The sequence below is a fragment of the Procambarus clarkii genome, chromosome 87 (assembly GCF_040958095.1).
Source record: "Procambarus clarkii isolate CNS0578487 chromosome 87, FALCON_Pclarkii_2.0, whole genome shotgun sequence".
Lineage (NCBI taxonomy): Eukaryota > Metazoa > Arthropoda > Malacostraca > Decapoda > Cambaridae > Procambarus > Procambarus clarkii.
Window position 1 is genome coordinate 11000955 of NC_091236.1, and position 27466 is coordinate 11028420.

The 27466-nt window shown below is 43.5% G+C and overlaps 1 protein-coding gene and 1 long non-coding RNA gene across 2 annotated transcripts in view; both read left to right on the forward strand.

Moving 5' to 3' along the window:
- The window catches only part of LOC123746933 (uncharacterized), a 190865-nt gene that overhangs the window by 83579 nt on the left and 79820 nt on the right, over positions 1-27466 (forward strand). The gene's annotated exons all lie outside the window — the stretch shown is intronic.
- LOC138358854 (uncharacterized) lies at positions 1279-2640 on the forward strand. Its single transcript, XR_011225592.1, has 2 exons — positions 1279-1507; positions 1872-2640. It is a non-coding gene; the product is annotated as an uncharacterized lncRNA (long non-coding RNA).

Here is a 27466-nt window from a genome sequence, read left to right on the forward strand (position 1 = left end):
AAAGGATAGACAGGGAGGGAAGGAGAAGGTTTAGGGGTTCCAACGGTAGCCTCATGTCTTCCAGCAGCTCATTCTCTCCATTTGCCACTAAAATTTGCAGCAGTTTCGCCTAACTATTTACGTACTAATCTAAACAACCCCATCTAACTATCGAGGCCTATTCACAGAATCGTCATTATTACGGTACTGTAATATTACTAAGACCTCATTTTTAACGGATTGGTCGACACCTTAAAAAGTACAGCGTATTGGGCGAGGGAAAGAATTGCTTTTACATAGAGAGGGGGGGGGGGGGGGGAGAGGGGTGGCCAATCGTACACAAGACAGATTTACAAAGCTTATTTTTTTATTATCAAAACCGAATATATCGTTAAGGTAGATCGTATTAGCTAGGCTGAGTGTTAGACTAGGTTGGGTTAAGTTAGGTAAGATTAGGTGAGGTTTGATAGGATTAGGTAGGTTTTAAAATCCGTTGATGAATCGTCTTATGTACATTGCGACTTTAAATAATAATCATCTTTTTTAGAAAAATACATAACATGACACAGTGATTAATTAGTTGTTACATGTAATCCATATTTAAAATGCCACTAATACGCAAAACATTTCGGATATCAAGGCCCCCTCACGTAATGCCTGCACATGACTGTAAAGCTGCCGCCCAGTTGGGTGGGTGTGGAGCACATGACTGTAAAGCTGCCGCCCAGTTGGGTGGGTGTGGAGCACATGACTGTAAAGCTGCCGCCCAGTTGGGTGGGTGTGGAGCACATGACTGTAAAGCTGCCGCCCAGTTGGGTGGGTGTGGAGCACATGACTGTAAAGCTGCCGCCCAGTTGGGTGGGTGTGGAGCACATGACTGTAAAGCTGCCGCCCAGTTGGGTGGGTGTGGAGCAAGACTAGTAACTGTGACTCACCAGAGATGTAAAGTGCCTTGTATCGTGACTGTTGTGAGCCTCTTGTTGAATCACTTGTGATACAAAAGATTATTGATGTGTGTATTTGTGTAAATGATTGTATATATATTGTTATGACCCCAGGTAGCCTGAAGAACGAGTCTACCCCTATGAGAGCTATTCTACCAACTAGACCCAATTGAGAGATCAAAGGAAATGTAGATATGTGAATATATATTAAATAATTGGCAAATGTTGATGAATAGTTTAAAAGCATGGGCAGAGGATGAACATGTAAATAAGTGACATGACATGAGATGTCGAGATTTTGCTGACAAGGTATGAGGCTCACTGTGGGTGTCTTGACCTCACTTGAGCAGCAGAGGTCGTGGGAGGGGGTTGTACTCTGTGCTCCTGGCAGTAAAGGAGGAACTCCTAGTTTTATGCTCTGTCAAGAGGAGAGAACCAGTCAGGCGTTTATGTATGAAGCCTAAGGACGACTTAAAGTGCTCAAGTCAGGTCTAGGAGAAGCCTTGTGAGGCAGTCCTTTAATGATGTCGTGAGCGCTATGATGATCTTCAGTCAGTGAGCGCCCTCGACAGATAAATTCTGTGGTAAGCCTATTTAACCAGTTGTTAGTGAGTGATCGTGTGCCCGGCGATCATGGCAAGTGTTTATAAATGTAGTAGACATGTTTTATTAAGGCAATAAGCTGAAATAAGAGTGTAGTGATAAGGGAGCCAGCTGGAGGAGGCGGCGACATGTCCGCCCTCGCCGAGTGTCAGTGGGTGACTGGGGGCAGCGGGCTCATGTCGGTGGCTCCCATGGAGCATGGACTCGCCTGGACGGGGGAGTACCCTTGCGACGTGTGAGAGTTTTAAGAGATGTCGGATGGAATATATTTATGTTCTGGGAATGCATTTAATTGTGTTTTACTAGGGAAATATTTTTATTGGCATGGCAATGGAAAAATTGCAGGTTTGTTTGGGGGAGGAGTTGATGGAAGAACTCCGAGGCCAGGGAAGAAGTCTATGGAGTAAACTTCGAGGCTGGAGAAGTGAATGCTGAACTCTGTGGTAGAGCAGAACCCCATAGTGAAGAGTGGACCTTGAGCTGTGTAAAGGAGCTGTGAAGAGGAGTTTCACGTGTCTGTGGGATCAGTGGTGAAGCATCACTGGTGTTTGAGGAGAACTTCATTGTGTAGCAGTTTAGGAGGACTGTAGAAGAGCCTTGTTGACTACTTTGGGGAACCTTGAGTCATACATGGTAGTGAGCCTCTAGGAGCAGAACAGAGGTTCATGGTTACCTTACCTTGAGGTTACCTTGAGGTGCTTCCGGGGCTTAGTGTCCCCACTAAGTGGGGTGATCACATGATGGATGATTAGTGGTGATCACACATGATGTATAAGGGGAAGTGTTTGAATGTTTATTGGCGTGGAAGGTGAGAGACTGATTTCATTTCGTGTTGGAGAATATTTATGCAGATGTTTCTGGTGTTTCAGCCACAGGCTGAATTTTGTATATCTTAGGGCTGATTGTACAATGTTATTACGACGAGATTTAATCTCACTTGGTAAGTGACAAGCCAAGAGTTGAGCAGCCACTTGATATGGACGGTTGGTGAAGCCATAATATGGTATTGGATCGCTACCGGAATGTAGCAGCTAAGAATGTTGTATACTAATGTTTTATTGTTCTTATTTCGTGCACTGTATATGTTCTTTCGTTTATTAAATGTGCATCGTTATCTGGCTTTTGTACTTGACAAATATATAACTATAACTATATATATATATATATATATATATATATATATATATATATATATATATATATATATATATATATATATATATATTATACCACGTTCGACTGCTGTAAAGGGTTCTCAGTTGGCTTCAGGCTGTTTTTTGTGAGGTGGTCAGTGGTCTTCTTTGTTTTATAGTATATGATGATGTCTATATTTCTGTTAGGGGTTGTGCTTTTTACTTCTTTACGGATTATTTCTGTTGTTATTCTTTCCTCTTTCTTATATTCACTGTATATGGTGGATTTGTAATATAATTTTATTGGAGGTGTTGTGGTTTCTGTTCTTGGTTCAGGGTTGTACTACCGGTCCAAGTTTCGTCTTATAGTAGTGGTTATCTCTTGGTTACAATAGCCATTGTTCACCAATACTTGTGTTATCCTTTCAAACTCCCTACTCACGTCGCTCCATTCAGAGCAGTGGGCAAGGGCTCGACGAATATAAGCGTTGAGAACACTGGCTTTGTTATCTTTGGGGGCACTCACTCCAACTGTTTAGGCATAATCCTATGTTTGTAGGCTCAATATATACACTGGTGCTTACAGATGATTCTTTTTTATATATAAACACATCCAGGAAAGGCAGACTGTTATATTTATTATTTTCGTGGGGTGAATCGGAATCCGCTGTGTCCTTATATATAAGACCGTTAAGGTTGTTGCGCTTCGAAGTTCAAGTAAATATATTGTGATCATAAAATACACTCCAAAAAGATTAGCTTAGGCTATTAATACCCTCCTATGTATTCTTGTACTTTTTACTTACTATCTGGGACAATTGAGCAGTACTGTCGTTTATACTTTCCACTTACTGTCTTGAGCAGTTTAGCAGTAGCCTCATGTTTTATTTGCAGAAATTCTACCCAAAAAACACCAGTCGAAAAATCACACCATTAACAGCGAGTCAACAGTCAATCTTACCCTCTCTCTTGCGATCTCTCTCTCTCTCTCTCATTACTTCACAACTTACCATACAAAATACCGCTAATAGTCGTGTGGATAAAAATACATTAAAAGTTTCCTTCTGTTCTTTAAATACGATTAAAACTTTTATATAAACGACTCTGTATACTTTCCCATTTTACCGTTCGGGAAAGTTTTAATTGGATTTAAACGTGGATAAAAGAACACGTAATGCAACTTTCCAAACTTAGGATCCTGATGGGAGATGGCAGAGTGTGTGGGAGAGGTGGGGAGGGGGGGTGGGAGAGGGCGAAAGAGGTGGAAGAGGGGAATAAGAATGGGAGTGGGCTGAAGGTGGGGAGGGTGGAAGATAAGGAGAGAGGGGAATGACAATATGGATTGTGGAGGACATGGGGAAAAATGGAAGTGGGTTGGAAGCTGGTTATCTAGGAGTGGTAGGTAGATGGTTGTCTGGGAGTGGTAGGTAGATGGTTGTCTGGGAGTGGTAGGTAGATGGTTGTCTGGGAGTGGCAGGTAGATAGTTGTCGAGGAGTGGCAGGTAGATAGTTGTCTGGGAGTGGCAGGTAGATGGTTGTCTGGGAGTGGCAGGTAGATGGTTGTCTGGGAGTGGCAGGTAGATAGTTGTCTGGGAGTGGTAGGTAGATGGTTGTCTGGGAGTGGCAGGTAGATAGTTGTCTGGGAGTGGTAGGTAGATGGTTGTCTGGGAGTGGCAGGTAGATAGTTGTCGAGGAGTGGCAGGTAGATAGTTGTCTGGGAGTGGCAGGTAGATAGTTGTCGAGGAGTGGCAGGTAGATAGTTGTCTGGGAGTGGCAGGTAGATAGTTGTCAAGGAGTGGCAGGTAGATAGTTGTCGAGGAGTGGCAGGTAGATAGTTGTCTGGGAGTGGCAGGTAGATAGTTGTCGAGGAGTGGCAGGTAGATAGTTGTCGAGGAGTGGCAGGTAGATAGTTGTCTGGGAGTGGCAGGTAGATAGTTGTCTGGGAGTGGCAGGTAGATAGTTGTCGAGGAGTGGCAGGTAGATAGTTGTCGAGGAGTGGCAGGTAGATAGTTGTCAAGGAGTGGCAGGTAGATAGTTGTCGAGGAGTGGCAGGTAGATAGTTGTCTGGGAGTGGCAGGTAGATAGTTGTCGAGGAGTGGCAGGTAGATGGTTGTCTGGGAGTGGCAGGTAGATAGTTGTCTGGGAGTGGTAGGTAGATAGTTGTCGAGGAGTGGCAGGTAGATAGTTGTCGAGGAGTGGCAGGTAGATAGTTGTCTGGGAGTGGCTGGTAGATAGTTGTCGAGGAGTGGCAGGTAGATGGTTGTCTGGGAGTGGCAGGTAGATAGTTGTCTGGGAGTGGCAGGTAGATAGTTGTCTGGGAGTGGCAGGTAGATAGTTGTCGAGGAGTGGCAGGTAGATAGTTGTCTGGGAGTGGCAGGTAGATGGTTGTCTGGGAGTGGCAGGTAGATAGTTGTCGAGGAGTGGCAGGTAGATAGTTGTCGAGGAGTGGCAGGTAGATAGTTGTCTGGGAGTGGCAGGTAGATAGTTGTCGAAGAGTGGCAGGTAGATAGTTGTCTGGGAGTGGCAGGTAGATAGTTGTCGAGAAGTGGCAGGTAGATAGTTGTCGAGGAGTGGCAGGTAGATAGTTGTCAAAGAGTGGCAGGTAGATAGTTGTCGAGAAGTGGAGAAGCTGCACTAAATAGTAACAATCAGTCACCTACATGATGAGAAATAATCCTTCATCAAAATATGCCATCAATCCTGTATAGTTTTCTGCATAGAGGAGTTCTCTCTTGGTCGCTGTGATTGACAGTTTGAGAGGTGGCAATGCTGTGTGTATGTATGTGTATAAAGTATAAAGCTGATCAGAATTACATTTCACCATTATAAATTCACATTAATGTATTCATAAATCTATGTATTTACGTATGTAGCTGAGCCTAACATTTTAAAAGCACTACGATCACCTTCTATGGTTGTTCAATAAATCTCTGAACTGTATGTTTGACAAATCTTTCACCCTGTCCATGGAGGACAGAAGAAAATGTATATATGCTGGTTAGCATTGTAAATGTGTGGCCACGTCTGTGGTAGAAAATAATAATAATAAAAAAAAAATTGAAACCGGAGAGTAAGGAAGTTTTTTATTTTTTTTTTATTATTATTATTTTCTACCACAGACGTGGCCACGTCTGTGGCCACGTCGCTCGCCTCGTCGCTCGCCTCGTCGCTCGCCTCGTCGCTCGCCTCGTCGCTCGCCTCGTCGCTCGCCACGTCGCTCGCCTCGTCGCTCGCCTGCAGGAGGCAAAACTTAGGATATTAAAAATTGTGCAATGTCAACCAAACTTTTTTGACTAGTTGTATATGAAAAGGGCTGCAACTGTTGCAAGTTTCAGAATCGCAGCCTAAATAGAAAGGGAGAAAAAAAGAATTCAATGAATTTTCAACATTTTCAAAAATTCATTACAACCACAAGTTTCAAATGAAATCATTTCTATGACACTCATCTGTCACATTAGCATATAATAAAGGATTTGTCCAACCGGATTATCCAAAATATGTTTAGTTTTACTAATACAAATAGTCAAAGTTCCCTCAAACATTTATGCAAATATATCATGTTTATAAATATTTATAAAATCAATAAATGAACTTAGAAATAAAGTGTTTGGACAAATCGTAAGAGACACAAAATCTACATGTAAGGTGTAAGTTTCATTTTTATTCAATTTACATGAAAGAGTAGAGTCACTTCTATGTTACTTGAAAAGAAATGAAGTCAAAGGTTCTACCACCTGTGGCTGAACTTGAGGTCGATCTCAAACCCATTGTTGATGTGACGACTTATATTGAATTTTGTAACTAGCTCATCAAGATTGTAACTTGCTTAGCTAAATGAATTGTGGGGTTCAGTCCCTGAGCCCATTATGTGCCTCTGTAACCCGCCCCACTACCGCCCACAAGATGGGTATGGGGTGCATAATAAATGAACTAAACTAACTAACTGTGGCTGAGGTTGACATTAACTAATTTCCTCCAAAATTGGCACCCTAACAGATAATCTTACGTGCAGTCAGGTGTATAAGTGTCATGCAAATTGCCCAATAAAAAAATGAGAAAAAAAATTAGAGAAAAAACTAAATCTAATTTTTTTAACTATTTTTTTTTATAAAACTAATTATTAAAATCCTTTATTATATGCTATTGTGATAGCTGAGTCATAGACATGATTTCAGTTGACACTTGTGTTTGATGTTAATTTTTGAACATTTTGGAAATTTGTTGAGACATAATTAAATATTTTTTTTTTTCCTTCCTATTTATGCAACGATGCTGAGACTTTGACCAGATGAAACCCTTCTCATATACAACTAGTCAAAAAAGTTGGATTGAAATCGAACCAGTTTCCATTTATTGCATATTTTGAAGTTATATGGCCCCATCAGACGGAGATCATTTAATAAGGCTCCAAAGGCCCTATCGCTCACGGAATTAATTTTTCTCTAACTCTTTCTAAACTGACATTTACACATATACTAATTCCGGAGTCCAGGAACTTGTTTACAAAATCACACAACTATATACACACTCCTGAATACATTGGCCGAACTTGCATAGCATATTGCATACTAATCACTAAATTATGATATGACAATTATCATACTAATGAAATCCAAACCACATATCAGAAAATTAAGGAACGACGACGTTTCGGTCCGTCTTGAACCATGATTAAGTCATGTAAGAGAAAGAGTGGAAGAAATAAGCAATATTAAGAAAGGTGAGATGAATGAAAGAGAAAGATGAAAATAAGAATGAGATGAAAGGTAAGAATAGGATGAAAGAAAAAAATATTAAAGCAAAATAGGATGAAATGTAAGAAACCATTTTTTTCTCTTATCGTTTTCTTATCGTCATTTTTCTTTTTCATTCATCTCACATCTCCTCTTACTCTCTTACTCTCATACTATTTATCTCTTCCACTTTCTTCCCTTTACACGACATGATAATGGTCCTAGACGGACCGAAACGTCGTCGTTTCTCCATTTTTCTGACGTGTGGTTTGGTCATCATATCTTCAGCCATGTTATTGTGACTCATCATCTGCTTATCATCAAAACAAACATAACGGAGAACTTCTCATTTTAAACAATTAAGCAAGAAGCCTACACTGCAAGATCAGCCTAGCATCGTGGAAATTTTGCTTGCTTATATTGTGTGTGACGATAGTGATGGGGGTGAAAGGTGATATTTGACTACTAGCCTAAACAGCACATCTGTGACCATTGGACTGAGCGTCAGCTCTTGGACCCCCGCATTTTGAGCTACTGGTCACGCAGTGCAAATGCTCCCACTGTAGATTTTCATCACACGTCTATATATTTCTATGTATGGTATTGGTCTGAACATCCTCTCCTGCCGTTTATTGCTGCGTCTCAGTATTCTGTGGCGACTGGAGAGGTACCTTACATCTCTATGGCTCGGCTGTGCACATTATTGTCAAGGCAGCCGTCGTCTGCTAATTTATGTCTGCCTGGCTGCTTTGATCTGATAGTCTATGTCTCCCTGATTGTCTTGGTCTACTAGTCTGCATCTACCGGGCTGCCTTGGTCTACTAGTCTATATCTACCTGCCTGCTTTAGTCTACAGGCTGTATGTATCGGTCTACTAGTTTGTCTACCTGGCTGCTATGGTCTACTAGTCTATGTCTACACGTCTGTATCGATCTACTAGTCTATCTTGTCTTATGTCGACCTGGCTGATCTGATCTACTAGTCTTTGTCGACCTGACTGATCTGGTCTACCGGCATTCCTTCCTGCTTGCATATATAGGGAACATGTTGATGTCAGAGTGTATGAATAGCTAGAGTGAAAGGGAGAGGAGAGATGTGGGAGGGAAAGAGGGGGGGTAAGGGAGGGGAGTGAGGTGGAGTAAACAAGTCTATTGGAGTGTCGGTGAGCTAAAGAGAGGTGGAGGAGACGGGCATCGATAACCAATAGGACATTTTTCTTCTCCTTCATGTCTCCCTCTCTCATCTCTCCGTCTTTCTCTCTTTCAATGTATATTTCTCTCTCTCTCTCTCTCTCTCTCTCTCTCTCTCTCTCTCTCTCTCTCTCTCTCTCTCTCTCTCTCTCTCTCTCTCTCTCTCTCTCTCTCTCTCTCTCCTTTCTCTCACACTCCCCGCACATCTCCACAAAGAACTGAGAGATAATAATAATAGTAATAATAATTCATTGTGTTTGGAGACAGGAAGCCAGAGTGTAGCAGTAAACATTATAATGAGTACCGGGAGGACACGTTTATATATGGAACTAATAGAGCAAGAACTCGGCAATATTAGTTTCAATAGTCTGGGGGCCTGGTTTTATCAAGTATTTACGTATAGTTTATAAACTACGAAACACTTACAAGTATGTTTGTAACAATAATAATCTTGAAACAAATCCATAAGGGCCGTGACGAGGATTCGAACCTGCGTCCAGGAGCATCCCAGACACTGCCATAATCGACTGAGCTACGACAGGGTTAAAGTCTTGTAAATAAACTTGTATTGCCAAGTTTCGAAACTAGTAGAATGTTAAATAAGTACAGACTAAGCTGTCATGATTAAGGAGAGATATACAGGTTTCGTAAGTGAACATGTAAAGGCTTGACGAATCCTGATACACCTGGGGAAACAGTCATATCTGGCAGTTTTCCAGTGCCAACTTTGTGAAAAGGAAAACATGCATTCGTTTAAGCATATATATGGTAAACTGTCCCAAATTGTTTGTCTTCCGACCCCCCCCCCCTCCTCCCACCCCCTCCATCCCCCTAGAAAAAAAACATACTGGGCTCGGTATATATTATCTGAATACTCTAACACTTCATGGACCTTTGATTTCCAAAGGGTTTGGAAAGGATGGCGGGAGGTAGAGGGATGGGGAGGTGAAATTCTGGAAGAGGATGTGGGTATGAAGAGAGGATTGATGGTCCTGTATTCAGAATTTACGATGAAATACAACTATATAATATGTGCTGTACTTATAACTTGAGCTTGTAAAAGCACTTTAATTACTTTCTGTAGTTGAGTGCTCAATAGATTTCTGTACTATATATTGTCTATGGTGAACTGAAGAAAGTGAATATATGCTGGTTAGGTCTGTGCGGGCAGCTGCTCTCTGCTCTTGTGGACAACTTTTCTCAACTCGTGCGAACAGCTGTTCCCTGCTCGAGCGTTCAACTGCTCCCCGGCAATTTGCCTCTGAGTTTGACCCCACGCAGAATGTCCCCGTATACAGACACCAGCAGATGGTGAAATCTCGTGCTCTTTGGGTGTGTGGCGAGGCAATCTGTGGAAGAAAGAGAACGTGGCCGCAAGCCTTCTCCATTCCGCGTAAACATATCATTACGGTTTCCAAGGGGGGACTATTCCAGCGTTGGTGGCGTTGCTAGGAGGCTATTCCAGCTTTTGAGGTGTTTCCATGGAGCTCTTCCAGCATTTATGGTAGTTTCATGGAACTTTTCCAACATGTAAGGTAATTCCCTGGGACTATTCCAGCATTCATGGTGTTTCCACGGGAATCATTCCAGCATTTGAAGTAAGTCCATAGGACTTTCACCATTTGAAGTAATTTTCATGGAATTATCACAGAATTTATGGTATTTCCATGGAGCTGTTACATCATTTAGGGTACTTCCATGGGGTTATTCCAGCACTTGATGTGTGCATGTTTTCTTTAGTTTCGTAAAGGAAATATCTTATAATGGAATGAATGATGTTTATCATGAGCAGTAATGAAGACTAAGTGGTGATGGGAACGATTAACTGGTGATGGTGATGAGTAAATTGTAATGGTGACGAGTAAATGGTGATATACACTACCATAAAAATACCTACGGGTCGATCTTCAGCTCCTTGGTCCCTTCACAAATGTCTACCTTTCCTGTTCCCTTGAAAAGGTACTGCCTTTTCCTGTTCCAGCATATCTTGTACATCTCGATCATGATACCTCCGTTTTATTTTCTACCGGTGACATGAGACGACAGGGGAGTCGACAGAATAGCAAGGGTGCTGAAAGGGTGGCAGCGAACCGACAGGGGTGACAAAGGTGGACAGAGAAGCGACAAAATGACAGGGACCGAAAGGGAGGCAGAGTGACGACAGGGATAGACAGGGTGACATGAGCCGACAGTGTTAAATGTGCGAGGAAGAAGTGATAAATAAGAAATAGTAGAGTGAAGAAATTAAGTAGAGAATAGGGGTAAGGGTAGATGTATGGAAGGGTACACGGAAAGGATAAAGAGGAATAGATGGGAGCAGTGTAAATGGCGAAGAGTATTAAAAGTGGAAGAACAGCTAAAAGAGATGGACCAGGAGAAAGAATGAGAAAGATGAGGAGGGAGGAGAAAAGGAAGGGTGGCGGTAAAGTGACAGAAGGGAAGGAGACCTAGAAAATTAGGAAAAGGAAGAGGAATGACGCGATAATGGCAGGGATAAGAGGCATAGGAGGGGGAGAGAGATTAAAACATACGAATAGGGAGGAAGAGGAGACACAGGGACGGAGAAAGCAAGTGCTAGAGGGAAAGGAAGGACAGAGGAAGGGAAACACATTGGAATAATGAGTAGGAGAATAGAGAATGTTTAGGGAGAGGGGAAAATAAGGATTGTATAAGGGACAGGAAGAGATAGGAATGATATGAGGGCGGCTGTTGTTAGTTTTAGATTCAGCTACTCGTAACAAAACGTTCCAAGCAGCACGGGCTATGGTGAGCCCGTAGTACTCACCTGGAACCGAAAATGTGCGGATGAGTGCGTGAGATTGTACTACAATACCCTGTAAATAATAACAAATGTACTGTTTATACAACTTTATATTATTGAAAATTACGAATGATGTGAACGTTAATGTCATTCTTGAAAATGGTATATATATAAAATTTCTAAAAACTATTCATATTATATTAAAGCAGAATAACATGAATTATCTTAATATGTTAAATGGAAGTTTTCAATATACTCCAAATTACGTAACGGAAGTTAAGACCTTACTGGTGTGCAAAAATAAAGGGTTATACTACTAAAAGGTATAATATAATAGTGGAATATACGTGAATATATTCCTCGCAACCAAGAGAAAGTTAAAGAGTATATTTATCTGGATTTGACCTTCTCAGTGGTGCGAGCCGCACGCAGGAAATCTCGAGTAAATATGAATTTGCGACTTCGTCACGCCGACGTCTGGGATTGGCTGGGTGACTCTGGGCGGGAGGAGCCATGATTGGCTTTTGGCCGGCCGCCACGCCCCCTCCTCGCCCTGCCTTGCATCTCATTGGGTGTTTCTTCCCGCCCAGATTTTCGCCTAAACGATTTTATGGATATTAGCACAATCTGTGTGTGTAGTCCGCCTCTGGCTGTGGGATGGGGTGCAGGGGGTTGGGGTTCAATGAGGGTGTGAGGGTTCAATAGGGGGGTAAGGGTTCAATAGGGAAGGGGGGCCAAGTTTAGGTTGTGCCTCCAATAAAGGTGGCTATTTTGGGCACCGTTACCCACTTTTAGGTGTGGGAGATAGTGTAAAAAGGATCTTTACAGGTAGCCAGGAGATACCTATGCGTGACTAATTGACTTGGATATATGCATGCAAACATATATATTCATACACATTTATACTCATATATTGGCAGTACTTTACATACACTTGTACAAAGCAGCGGACTTACAATGCCGCAAGTCCAGTTAGCAAGCAGCTGACAAATTTAGTTAATTCTAGCTAATTACGAATTAATCCTTCAAGTGACGTGCCACCAACCCGTTCTCTAACCTAATTCTTAACGTACTCGACCAATCCTCTAAGAATGTGACGTATTAATAAATAAAATAAACTACCTTAATATTAATGTTTTTTAAGGATCATTCTCAATAGATTAGGTGGATGTCTGGTTAAGAAAAACATTACAGTTTTAACGGAGTGACAAATCAAGAAAACGGGCTGAGTAGAAACCACTTAAAAAAATATATGATTATAATGTTAAAATAAAGTTTGATAGCTTTTAATATCAAATGCCAGTCGAGAGAGCTGGTTGACACAAGGATGTGGTTGTAGAGTGGCAAGAAAGTGACACACTAGGAGGTAGAGTATGACACTAGGAGGTAGAGTATGACACTCAAGGAGGTAGAGTATGATACTAGAAAGTGATGAGGAAGTATATGACACTAGGAAATAGTGAGGTAGTGAATGACGCTCTAGGAAGTGGTGTGGTAGAGACACTTGAAAATATGTGCGTGGTTTACACAGCCTCAGTAATGACGTCACCAAGTTTACAGTCTCAGTAATGACGTCACCAAGTTTGCACAGCCTCAGTAATGACGTCACCGAGTTTACACAGCCTCAGTAATGACGTCACCGAGTTTACACAGCCTCAGTAATGACGTCACCGAGTTTACATACGGACAAGGATGTTTCAGTATATTTCAAAATTTAGTTATTTAAAATGATCTTCAAACGGTTTTATAGGAAAAAACATACATGATTTTGTGTATGAAAATGCAATATACATTGGGATACGAGCCGGAATATGAGAGGATAGGAGCTTGGATATGCTGACAGGATAGAAGCTGGGATATGCGGACAGGAGACAGGATAGGAGCTGGGATATGCGGATAGGAGCCAGGATATGAAGGCAGGATAGGAGCCGGGATATGAGGACAGGATAGGAACTGGGATATGCGGATAGGATATGGTGCCCAAGGTGGAAGCGCCGTGCCGAAGAGAGGAAGAGGATGCCCAAGAGGCAAGAGTGCCCAAGGAACAAGAGTGCCCAAGGAACAAGAGTGCCCAAGGAACAAGAGTGCCCAAGAGGTAAGAGTACCAACCCCGCACTGAACACTCTCCATCACTGTCGTGCGCCCCCTACATTCATTACCACTTAGTGCTCTTCCCTCCATACCAATAATTACCCTAATTACATGTATAAAATTAATTTACCGGCGCGTAAAGCCTTTTCAGATATATAAACCCTTCAACAGCAGTATTAACAAATCTGTAATTTTAATCCGTTTTCTGGGAGAGATGCAATCATGGGGTGTTTACATATTGAAATATTGATGCTCCACATTTTCAGGAGTTAGGCTGTTCGGTGTTGGCCCCATTACCCCTATTTAAAGAAGGTCGACTCCTATTGCGACCCCTTCCCTCCCTCTCTTCCCCCCATCACCAAGTCCTAAATGGTGTGTTTTGTCGTCCTGAGACCATCTTTGCTGTCAATAGTGTGGTAAATTTGCACCCTGGGGCTCCTAACACCTAAAGTGCGCCAATGTTTTTATGGGGTCGAACCAAGGACCACAGGTTGCCCTATGTAACAGTTGTTCTTGTAGACTTGTTACCGAATGTGACGGAAAGTGTTAGACCAAAGATTCAAGCACAAATCTTCCCTATACTTCTCATGTTCTCCTTCCCTGTGAAAGGAAGCTGATCAATTAACTCTCCAGAAATTCATTTTACGAAAGCTCACTGAAATGTCATGTTCACTACATTTTTAGTGAGCATAACTAGTGTCGTTAGAGGGGGCGTTAGTTGAAGTTTTGTACCGTTCTTAAATACAGTAGCACACAGCTGTTATGAAATTGCTGTATCATTATTATATACAGCAGGATACATAGATACTATGAAATTACTGCGTTGTTATTAAATACATCATAAAACATACACCGCTGCTATAAAATTGTATCACTATTAAACACAATAGGATACAGAACTATAAAGCTTCTGTATCATTATTAAATGCAACAGGATACAGAACTATAAAGCTTCTGTATCACTATTAAATACAACAGCATACAAAATTTACTGTTGGCGCCTCCATTGCAGAATCGTAACCATGATGCCCAAACCACACGTCAGAAAAATGGAGAAACGACGACGTTTCGGTCCGTCCTGGACCATTATCAACTCAACACGACTTGATAATGGTCCAGAACGAACCGAAACGTCGTCGTCTCTCCAACCTCTGATGTCTGATCATCATATCTTCAGCCGCTATATTGTGACTCATCGTCTGCATCCACAAAGATCTTTATAGGGTCTGTGTGTATTTAGACACACACACACAGGTGTGATAGAGAAATAGGCCAGGAAATCGGCTAACCATCCTCCGCATTAAGGCATTAGACAACCAACGGCTAGAAAAAAGCGGGGTCCAAGAGCTAGTGCTCGATCCTGCAGGCACAAATAGGTGAGTACAAAACAACTTTGAATGTGTGAATGTACCACTTTGTGCACAACTTTGATTGCTAGGTGCAGGGGGATAAGTAGCCTAGTCGTCTCTTAGGTAGCCTAGGCTCCCCATGGTAACCTATTCTACGCACTCGGGAAGCCTGATCTAGTCACTCAGGAAGTCTTGTCCAGTCATTCGGGAAGCCTGATCTAGTCACTCAGGAAGCTGGGCAATGATTCAGCTGGGCATGTACAGTCATGTGGCAATAAACGAGAGAGCTGGAAGCTGTGTGAGTGTGTCGCGCCAACAACAGGAAGCCTAGCATAAAAGGTCCGGCTGGCTGGCTGGCTGGCGGGTCTTACAGACGTACCCAGCTTGCTTCTGCGTGGGTATCACGTGATCGGGTGATGGGGCAGCGCCTCAGAGTCACGTGATGGGGCAGCCAGCATCTTAGTATCACGTGATGGGGAAATGTGGGATAGAGGAAGTGTCTGGAAAGGGGGGAAGGGAGAGGGGGAGATAGATGGGTTCCGTTCTTCTCATCTTTTCTCGTTTCTTCCCAGTTAACTCGCTTCCTTTTTCCCTTTCCCGACTTCTCCTCTTCTATTTCTTCCCTATCCTCAATTCTCCTTCCCTCCCCGCTCCCAATCCTTCCCCTTCTGGACACTACCCCTCCCCACACCTCCACTCCCCTACCCCAAAATGAATCATTCACATTAACAACACCCATTCCTGGCGTGTTCTTGTGGGCGGGAGTGACGCCTCCACCCCCCTCACATTTCTACCCCCCTTCCTCCCCCCCCCCCACCGCCTACGCCCCCCCCCCCCCCACCGCCTACGTTCTTCACACCTCGGACCGGATTCACGAAGCAGTTTCGATAGCACTTACGAACCTGTCCATCTTTTCTCAATCTTTGGCGGCTGTGTTTACAATTGGTAAACAGTTAATGAGCTCCGAAGCACCTGGAGGCTGTTTATAACAATAACAACAGTTGATTGGCAAGTTTTTATTCTTGTTAACTGATTAATGAATGTAACCTAAGGCGTCAAAGATTGTGGAAAGATGTACACGTTCGTAAGTGCTTGCGTAACTGCTTCGTGAATCTGGTACCAGCCCCTCATGACAGCCGCATTAACCCTCCTACACACCAAGCTCCCCCCACCCCAAACACACCTAGCTCCCCCCCCCCTTACACACCCATCTCCCCCCTCCCCCTCACACCATGGGGTGATTTCTGCACCAGTGGTGCTGTGGCTGAGAGCTTTAGGACTTGTGTGTGTGTTTATGGAGTGTCAGAACCGGTCGTTTAGAGGCGAGGTTTACAGCCCTGTTCTTGGTCAGAACCTGTCGTTTAGAGGCGAGGTTTACAGCCCTGTTCTTGGTCAGAACCTGTCGTTTAGAGGCGAGGTTTACAGCCCTGTGTTTGGACAGAACCTGTCGTTTAGAGGCGAGGTTTACAGCCCTGTGTTTGGTCAGAACCGGTCGTTTAGAGGCGAGGTTTACAGTCCGGTGCTTGCTAAGAACCGGTCGTTTAGAGGCGAGGTTTACAGCCCTGTTCTTGGTCAGAACCGGTCGTTTAGAGGCGAGGTTTACAGCCCTGTTCTTGGTCAGAACCGGTCGTTTAGAGGCGAGGTTTACAGCCCTGTGTTTGGTCAGAACCGGTCGTTTAGAGGCGAGGTTTACAGCCCTGTTCTTGGTCAGAACCTGTCGTTTAGAGGCGAGGTTTACAGCCCTGTGTTTGGTCAGAACCGGTCGTTTAGAGGCGAGGTTTACAGCCCTGTTCTTGGTCAGAACCGGTCGTTTAGAGGCGAGGTTTACAGCCCTGTTCTTGGTCAGAACCGGTCGTTTAGAGGCGAGGTTTACAGCCCTGTTCTTGGTCAGAACCGGTCGTTTAGAGGCGAGGTTTACAGCCCTGTTCTTGGTCAGAACCGGTCGTTTAGAGGCGAGGTTTACAGTCCGGTGCTTGCTGGTTGGGGTCGACCCCCCACGCTCATCTTTATGTAGGATGGATGCCTATTGGGATGACTAACGACTTCTATGAAGTCCAGAATGTGAGTGTGGTTGTCCAGAGAGCGTTTTCCAACCGAGTTCTCGTCTGACATCGATGGTGAGTTTAACGCTGATTTAATATCGATAATGTTAATTCAGTGTTACTCGTATGGGACATGTTTTGCCCCCTACGAGAAAGAACGGGAGGGATAGTGGGAAATGGGAGGGAGGGAGATAGAATGGAAGGGAGAGAGGGAGAATGTTAGGGGGGATAGAATGGTAGAGAGGGAGGGAGGGAGAATGAGAAAGAGGGGGGGGGGAAATTGGAGAAAAGGAGGGAAAATGGGAAGAGGTAGGGTAAATGGGAGGGAGAGAGTTAGACAGGGAAGGAGACCCAAGCACCGCCGGTTGTGCCTATGTATGTCTAACCTACGCTTGAAACAATGAAGTGTTCCTACGTGTGCTTAAAATTTATCTTGGCAAACCAGGCAATACTTCTATTTGTGTGTGTGTGTGTGTGTGTGTGTGTGTGTGTGTGTGTGTGTGTGTGTGTGTGTGTGTGTATTTTATAGGTTAAAGTGCGTGTATTCACATAGTCAAAGTTTAATAAGACTTAATTTCAGCTCCTGGGTACCGCCTCAACTTTTTAATCGACTAGTGGAACAGTTTCTAAACCGTTTGGGCTGTGTCATATCTGCTTTTGAACCTTAATTTTGAGTCTGTCTCCACCTCTTGTACTTCTACATATCCTATCCCCTCTGACCCCTCTGAGAGAGGGGTCAGAGGTCTATCTGACCCCTTCCCAGTGCTATATATTCGTTATGGCTTGGCGCTTTCCCCTGATAGCTCGCTTCGCTTCTTATACTTCTATGAGCATTACATTTATTCACTTATTTGATACAGTAAATGCGTTTATAACGTCTCTCTGGCTCGTTTAATGTATAATTTCCAGCCGTGTCCCATTTTTCGTGTACCACCCATTACAAATGGTCTACTTTTCTTTGCCCTTCTATTCTCTTGAGATTTTGTATATGGTGATCATGTGTCTCGTGCTTTATCTCTCTTTTAGTGATGGGAGGTTTAATGCATTTAGTCTTTCCTTTCAACTCCTGTTTTTCAGCTTTGGGATTAGTCTTGTGGCATGCCAATCGACTTCCTCCAGCATCGTTTTGTGATTAACGAAATACGTAATCTATCCTGGCGCTGCATGTTTCAAAATTAGTCTGATGTATGTGATATACATAGTCATGAACGGCTCCTTATTTAGATTTTTACAGTTAATTTTAGTAAGGTCCTCAGGAGATGGATTAAGTTTGATGTTCAGGTCTTCCATTCTGTCCAGTGCCTTTGGGGGTTTCTCTTTCATCTGAAACCACTTACGGGCTATTCATGCCCGTGCCACCTCTTGGGTGGCTTAATCTTTATCAATCATCAATCATCTCATCTGAAACCTTATTTTCAGCCATCTTTTTCCAGCACCCAGCACCATTGACTTGTACTTTTGCTGAAGTCAAAATCAATTAGCCTCTTATTGGATTTTTTTTTAAGTTTGTGCTTATCTTAAATTTTCTTAAAATTAAAAATTATCTTAAATAAATAAAAAAATAAATTAAATAATCTTAAATTTTCTCGAGTTCATTTTATCTTCCTCAAACCTTTTGCATCGTTAATAAAGATTGAAAGGAAGAAGTCTATTTTCTCAGGGGGTAAAGTCATCTTGATTCGTGTAGATCAGAATCAGGATAGGCCCTCCCACAGTTCCCACAGGAGGATAGGCCCTCCCACAGTTCCCACAGGAGGATAGGCCCTCCCACAGTTCCCACAGGAGGATAGGCCCTCCCACAGGAGGTCTCGGAAAGCTCCCACCGAACACCCATAGGGGCCTCCATAGGGAGTTAGCACCTCTGTGAGATTTTGTATATTGTGATCATGTGTCACATGCTTTATCTCTTTCAGTGACGGGAGGTGTATGGGAGTGAGAGTGTGAGAGCCCCTGTGAGAGTGTGAGAGCCCGAGTGAGAGTGTGAGCGCCTGCTGGCTACATATAGCCACTATGAATTCTCTTTTCACACCGTGACTTAAGTAAACCCTAAGTAACACAATATTATCATATAGAGCAATTCTCTGTCACACATGTCTGTTTCTCCAGGGTCGTGTGCACTGGTCTCAGGTGAGGTAATGTGTCGAAGGCTTTCTTGCAGTCCCAAACTATGCAGTCTACCCACCATTGTCTGTGTTGCCTCAGCTATGTTTCCTGGTCACAGAAACCTATCACGTTGGCTGTTGTTACAATAGATGGTCTTTCCAAAGGTTCAACTAGCCCTTTTCTTATGATCTCCCATTGTTACGTTAATCGTTACTAACTATTAATTATACAACATTACATTGTTGTTGTATAATTTTCTGGTAGTTTTCCGTAACTTGGTATATATATATATTGGAGTTTATTCTTTCGTTACGTTAGCTTTTGTAGTCTGGTTTGCGAATATTACCTTCATCAGCCGATTTCTTGTCTGTGTTCCCAGCCTGGATTCCTTGTCTATTTTAGTCCGTCTTGTCATCAGAATTGTGGTGAGGATAGCTTTTACGACAGCATTTTTCTTCACTCCATTTCTTAAGAGTCTTAAAGTTTCTTCAGTCTTACAGTTAGCGTTGCTTTCTTCCTATTGACTGGTGTTCCTTGTTGCCGCCTAGCACAACCACTTTGGCTGGATGGTAGAGCGACGGTCTCGCTTCATGCAGGTCGGCGTTCAATCCCCCCGAGACCGTCCACAAGTGGTTGGGGCACCATTCCTTTCCCCCGTCACATCCCAAATCCTTATTCTGACCCCCTTCCAGGTGCTATATAGTCGTAATGACTTGGCGCTTTCCCCCCTGATACTTCCCTTCCTTCCCGGTTGACCTCCTTCGGGTCAATGGGAGGGTTAATATTTTCTGAAGCTCCTCAATTACCTGTTTGGTTGACGTCATTGTTGACCGTCAATCATTGATGTTATCTCGTGGTGTTTCCGGCTGGCCTCACTTCTGAGGTTGCTGCATACTTGAGTCGCATGTTATCTGTGTCTCTTCTTGGGGGTGTGTGTGTCTCGTCTCCTAACTTCATCTCTAGCGCCTATTTGGCTCGCCTTAATCTTTATTACTGGTTGTTACGCCTGTCTCACTCTCTTCTAAGTGACCCTGAGAGAGAGAGAGAGAGAGAGAGAGAGAGAGACAGACAGACAGACAGACAGACAGACAGACAGACAGACAGACAGACAGACAGACAGACAGAGACAGACAGAGACAGACAGACAGACAGAGAAAGAGAGAGAGAGAGCAACTCTTCCCCTACCCCCCCTCTTCCTCAAACTAGTCTACCAATATTCCGTGACCTTATCAAAGTATCCTCCCCCACACACCCCTTATACTCGTGTTCCCTACTCCCCTAATACCCCTTTTCCCCCAAGCCATGAGTTCTCCCCTCCTTCACTTCAGTCTCCCCCATTCCCCCTCCCCTCGTTTTCTCCCTCATCCGTGAGGCCTCACACAATATGCACTTCCTCACAGGCTTGCCAAATTTAAGCATTAATTAGTGATTATCTCATTAAAAAGCAGTTTGGGAGAATGGAGGCGGTTGTGTCCCCTTAAGGCGAATGTCTATGCCAGATTTCAATGCTGTGAGCGATGGGAGATATTCACTGTAATCACGCTGTAATGACCTCGTTAGGTCATTAGCGAGCATCACTGCTGCCTGGGGTTACACATCACCGTTGTTGTTGTTGTTCCTGCTGATGCTGTTGCTGTTCCTGCTACTGCTACTTGTCATGATCTCAGGAACGACACCAAAAACAGGTTCCTGGTCAGAATAAAGTGAACACCCGCACCTCATCTTCCTTCACTTTGTAAAATTGAGAAATAAAATATATTCCTTAAACTGCTTAAACTTGTCCTCTTCTATATATATATTCTCTTTTGTAATCGTGTATTTTAATATGAAATTACAAACTTTATACAAAGCGTAATTGTAATATCTATAAAATAACTCTGAAGCCATTAAGATGTTAATGATATGTTTGGATTATTTAAACTATGCGAGTGATGTTAGTTTCACATATTGTTTTTTAGGAATGTTATTTCGAATGATATTCTGAGCGGCGGAGGTTCAGGGCTCGAATATACGAGTCTGAGTGGCGCTGCGGCGTTTCGATATACCCGGGACATTGCTTGGGTATACTCAATGGACTTGAGTATATCCAAGTCTATCAGGTCAAGACTGTGAGATATGACCGAGAACCAAAGCGGCTTAATAGCGTCATCAGACCTCACGTAACTAGACATTCTAAATCACATGTCTGCCTGTCACCTATTGACCTAGTACAGGTTCACGTGCCTCGGATTAGTTAACATTAAAGCAGCGTAATATTGACGTTTTCTATGCATCATCCTCGATAGGTTAGGGGGTAGTTTGGGTTCGTACGGGTTTTGTGGGGGCTAAATAGTTGTATTTTTTACGGAGTGGGGAATCGAGCGAACGGCTGGTGAGCTAAGATTGAAGTGAAACTTTACGTGCGAAATCCATAGAGTTTTCCTTGAGGCGACTTTTCCACAAATTCCTGGGCCGTGTTATCTTGAGGTTATCTTGAGATGATTTCGGGGCTTAGCGTCCACGCGGCCCGGTCCTCGACCAAGCCTCCTTTTTGTTACACACACCCGCAGGAAGCAGTTCGTAGCAGCTGTCTAACTCCCAGGTATCTATTTACTGCTAGGTGAACAGTGGGCATCAGGGTGAAAGAAACTATCCATTGTTACCACCTTCGCCGGGAATCTAATCCGGAACCTTAGGACTACAAACCCCGAGCGCTGTCCATTCAGCCGTCAGACGCTCATCCCTCAGGCCAGGATTTACGTATCCAGTTACGAAACCGATACATCTTTGATCAGACTTTGGCGACTTTGTTTATTAAACACTTGATGAGCATCGAAACTTGTCAGTTAAATGTGGCTATAAACAGCCTTATGGTGATGATAAGCTAATTAATAAATGTAAACAAAGCCACCAAAGATTGAGAAAAGATGAACAGGTTTCTATTTGATGAATCCTGCCCCTGGAGTATACCTGAAGAATACCTGCAGTATATCTGGAACTTACCTGGAATATACCTGGATAGGTTTCTGGGAGATCTTCTACTTTTGTCTTGTGGTAACTTGGTCCAACAGGCTGTTGCTTGGAGCAGCCCGCAGCCCAACACATCCACTACAACTTGGCTGGTTGGGCACTTCTGGTGCAGAAACTTGTTCAATTCTTTCTTTGAACACGTGTCTACTAATGTACCGTTTGCTGGAGAGTATTGAACAACCGTGGACCTCTGGTGTTCATGCTGGTGTTCTCTGTGCCTATTCTTCTGCTCGTCACTGGTTCTGTTCTGCATTTCCTTCCATATCGTTCACTTCAGTGTGTTGTTATTTTACTGTGCTAATTTAGCACCTGGCTCTCCAGTATCTTCCATGTATATATTATGTGATATCTATTCAGGGTGCCGGTAGTACAGTCGGCTTCGTTCTCGACTCACAATCGAGCATTCCGGGTTCGAATCCCAGGCGGGGACAAAAATGGCTGGGCGCGTTTCCTATCACCTAATGGCCCGCTGTCCATCTAGCAGTAAATAGGTACTCAGGATGATGGTCAAGTGATGGTCAAGTGGATTAAGGCGTCCTGTACATACCAGTTGCGTTGCTCCTGGCAGTATGGGTTCGAGTCACTTCTGGGGTGTGAGTTTTCAGTTGCATATAGTCCTGGGGACCATTCAGGCTTGTTGGCACTCAGGAAGTAATCAGCTTGTTATGGGGTTGCATCCTGGGGTGGTTCAGTAGTTAGAGAAACCTCGAAAGCCTATGTCCAGGCTTCCTGTCCCCGACAAGCGATACAACTACATATACTTATACATATACTATACATACTACATATACTATACATACTACATATACTATACATATACAACAACATATACTTGAGATATAATTAAGATTAATACAGTGTATCCATTTAGGAATACATTAGATGACAATATCTCTCTAAACAATACAAGCAAACGGCAAACAAGCAAACTGTCTAACCATTTGTTCCCGAAGTTGACAATTTATTTCAAACACATGTGATTTCTATGGCAATATAACCGTTGCCATAATTCTCCTATGGCATCCATATAACCTCACACAGTATTGAACCCATGAAACGTAGCGTCGCTATCATAATTCTCCTATGGCATCCATATAACCTCACACAGTATTGAACCCATGAAACGTAGCGTCCCTATCATAATTCTCCTATGGCACCCATATAACCTCACACAGTATTGAACCCATGAAACGTAGCGTCGCTATCATAATTCTCCTATGGCATCCATATAACCTCACACAGTATTGAACCCATGAAACGTAGCGTCGCTATCATAATTCTCCTATGGCATCCATATAACCTCACACAGTATTGAACCCATGAAACGTAGCGTCCCTATCATAATTCTCCTATGGCACCCATATAACCTCACACAGTATTGAACCCATGAAACGTAGCGTCGCTATCATAATTCTCCTATGGCATCCATATAACCTCACACAGTATTGAACCCATGAAACGTAGCGTCGCTATCATAATTCTCCTATGGCATCCATATAACCTCACACAGTATTGAACCCATGAAACGTAGCGTCCCTATCATAATTCTCCTATGGCACCCATATAACCTCACACAGTATTGAACCCATGAAACGTAGCGTCGCTATCATAATTCTCCTATGGCATCCATATAACCTCACACAGTATTGAACCCATGAAACGTAGCGTCGCTATCATAATTCTCCTATGGCATCCATATAACCTCACACAGTATTGAACCCATGAAACGTAGCGTCGCTATCACACAATCACTCACATCTTTACACTAAAGATGAGTAAAGATGAGTACTAAAAATAACTACAATTGTCGCCATAATAACGAATAAAAACATCACATAGAAACTCACCGGCGGTGTTGCCATCGCGTGCCGCCCACATGAAGGAATATCTCTATTAATTGTTATGAAGAAAGGTCCTCCGTGTGTAAGAGACATTTACACGAGTACTAGAAGCCTTGAGAAACTGGCCTTGAGAAGTTTTAAAGCATTTTAGATTTGTTTTATTCTCCTTGTGTGTTTATTGTCTCTTGAGGACCGGATATGGTGGCCCAGATATGGAGGGAAGAGACAGTTCAAGGACCTTCCCTCTTTCTCTTTTATCCTTATCCGCCTCCTTCAAAATGATAGTTAAAAAATTGTATATATTAACGCGGAAAACTAGTTATGGGTGCTGTGATCTCCCACAGCTGTGGGTGCTGTCATCTCCCACAGCTGTGGGTGCTGTCATCTCCCACAGCTGTGGGTGCTGTCATCTCCCACAGCTGTGGGTGCTGTGAGCTGTGTGTATACAGTTATTGACCATATTCATTCACAGTGAATACACACACACACACACACACACACACACACACACACACACACACACACACACACACATCTGTGGGCCTCTTTCCCCAGAGGCCCACATCAAAAGAATATCATCAGCGGCATATGCTAGACTGGCTAACATAAGAACTGCCTTCAGAAACTTGTGTAAGGAATCTTTCAGAACCCTGTATACCACTTATGTAAGACCAATCCTGGAGTATGCAGCTCCAGCCTGGAGTCCATACCTAGTTAAACACAAGACAAAGTTAGAGAAGATTCAGCGGTATGTCACCAGGCTCGTCCCGGAACTGAGAGGATTGAGCTACGAGGAAAGGCTAAAGGAGCTGACCCTCACATTCCTGGAAAACAGAAGAGTAAGGGGAGACATGATAACCACCTACAAAATTCTCAGGGGAATTGACAGGGTGGACAAAGACAAACTCTTCAGCACGGGTGGGACACGAACAAGGGGACACAGGTGGAAACTTAGTACCCAGATGAGCCACAGAGACGTTAGAAAGAATTTTTTCAGTGTCAGAGTAGTTAATAAATGGAATGCACTAGGAAGTTATGTGGTGGAGGCTGACTCCATACACAGTTTCAAATGTAGATATGATAGAGCCCAGTAGGCTCAGGAATCTGTACACCAGTTGATTGACAGTTGAGAGGCGGGACCAAAGAGCCAAAGCTCAACCCCCGCAAGCACAATTAGGTGAGTACAATTAGGTGGGTGAGTACACACATACACACACACACACACACACACACACACACACACACACACACACACACACACACACACACACACACATACACACATACACACACACACACACATACACACATACACACACATACATACACACACACACACACACACACACACACACACACACACACACACACACACATACACACACACACACACACACACACACACACACACACACACACACACACGGAGGCGGAAACAAATGGGCAGAGTTTCTTTCACCCTGATGGGCTGTTCACCTAGCAGTAAATATGTAGCTGCTAGTTAGACAGCTGCTACGGGCTACTTGCTGGGTTTGTGTGGACAAAAAAAAATCAATTGATTGATTGACAGGTGAGAGGCGGGCCCAAAGAGCTAGAGCTCAACCCCCCGCAAGCACAACTAGGTTAGAACACACGCACAGGAGTAGTTAACAGGTGGAATGCATTAAGCAGTGATGTGGTGGAGGCTGACTCCATACACAGTTTCAAATGTAGATATGATAGAGTCCAGTAGGCTCAGGAACCTGTACACCAGTTGATTGACAGTTGAGAGGCGGGACCAAAGAGCCAGAGCTCAACCCCCTCAAGTACAACTAGATGAGTACACACATGCACACGCATAGGCAATATTTTGGAGATGTGTGTGTGTGTGTGTTAGAGAAATATATGTACTAGATATAATGGTTATCATGAGATGATTTCGGGGCTTATCGTCCCCACGGCCCGGTTCTCGACCAGGCCTCCTTTTTGTTACACATCTCCCAGGAAGAAGCAGCCCTTAGCGACTGTCGTAACTCCCAGGTATTTACTGCTAGGTGAACAGAGGCATCAGTGTGAAAAACTCTGTCCATTTGTTACCGCCTTCACCGGGCATCGAACCCAGAACGTCAGGACTACAAATTCGAAGCGCTGGCCACTCAACTCTCAGGCCCAATGATGGCAACAAAATTGATCGGAAGTCATTTCATTACACAACTGACCGTTAGAAAGCCGGGGCCCAAGAGCTAATAGTTCGATCCTGGATAGTAAATGCACGTACATGCACACGACCACAGTGACACACACACACACCCACCCACACACACACACACACACACACACACACACACACACACACACACACACACACACACACACACACACACAGGGTTGATAAAGACAGCCTATTTAACACAAGGGGCACACGCACAAGGGTACACAGGTGGAAACTGAGCGCCCAAATGAGCCACAGAGATATTAGAAAGAATTTGTTTAGTGTCAGAGTGGTTGACAAATGGAATGCATTAGGTAGTGATGAGGTGGAGGCCGACTTCATACACAGTTTCAAGTGTAGATATGATAGAGCCCAGTAGGCTCAGGAACCTGTACACCAGTTGATTGACGGTTGAGAGGCGGAACCAAAGAGCCAGAGCTCAACCCCCGCAAGCACAAATAGGTGAGCAAATAGGTGAGTACACTCATACACACGCACACACTTTACACACACACAAAAATTACCACATTCCCCGCCCTTCAGGGAAGTAGAAGCATTCCCAGAACGTAATCTAGCCGGTACATGTATATACAAAAATACCCCCTCCCATACAATCACATCTCACACACTCACCCCACTCACATGACCCCCTCACCCACACTAATAAGCCCCACTCCCCTCCCCCCTAGCTCCTAAAAGTGCAAGCAAGCAGATTCACTGGAAAAATCATCGCCTTTTTATAGCCTAAGACTCACGCCACAGTTCGTAGCCTCACTGACACATCTTAAACCAAAATGAACTCTCTCGCATGTGTATCTTACAGTAAAAACTCATAAAATAAACAATAAAAAAACTACAACAAACTGGCAAAAAAATCGATACAAATAGCAGGGTAATATGAGCATAAATTTGCGCAATATCAAGGACTGCCTTGGGGTAGTGGCAGAGTTATCAACGCCTGAGCAAAACAGCAGCTTAAAAACAAGTGAGGATCGCGGGCGGTGTGGTAAAAGGGTTTACATCAGGCGGTCGAGGCGGGAAATAAAGGTTTGGAAACTTTAAGCCCTGCTGCAGCGGGGGCTTGGAATAAACTGCCAAACGACTTACGGTTATTGAGAATTGAACTGTTGAACACCGCCATTGAGCCTAGTAACTGGCGTTGTTTATGGCCGCTCCGTTAGCCTAAGCCTATAAACACTCTTAAACATGGCTTTAAACATTTCTAAAAGGAAAGCAAAATTTTTTTTAGAAATCCTATTAGCTTCAGGTTTGCAGTATTATATTTTTTATTGGCTGCATTTTGTTTTTTTATGTTATATTTTTATTGTAAATTCGAGAAGCAGAGAGTACAAGTTAGCGTCATTTAAGGTAGAAATCGAATCATCATTTACGCTCGGCAGAGAGGGAGGGAGGTAGGGAAGGAGGGAGGGAGGGGACAGGAAAATTCCATCCTTCTTAATCATCCTAATGAGGCAAAGTTGTGGGAAAGTCTTTGTA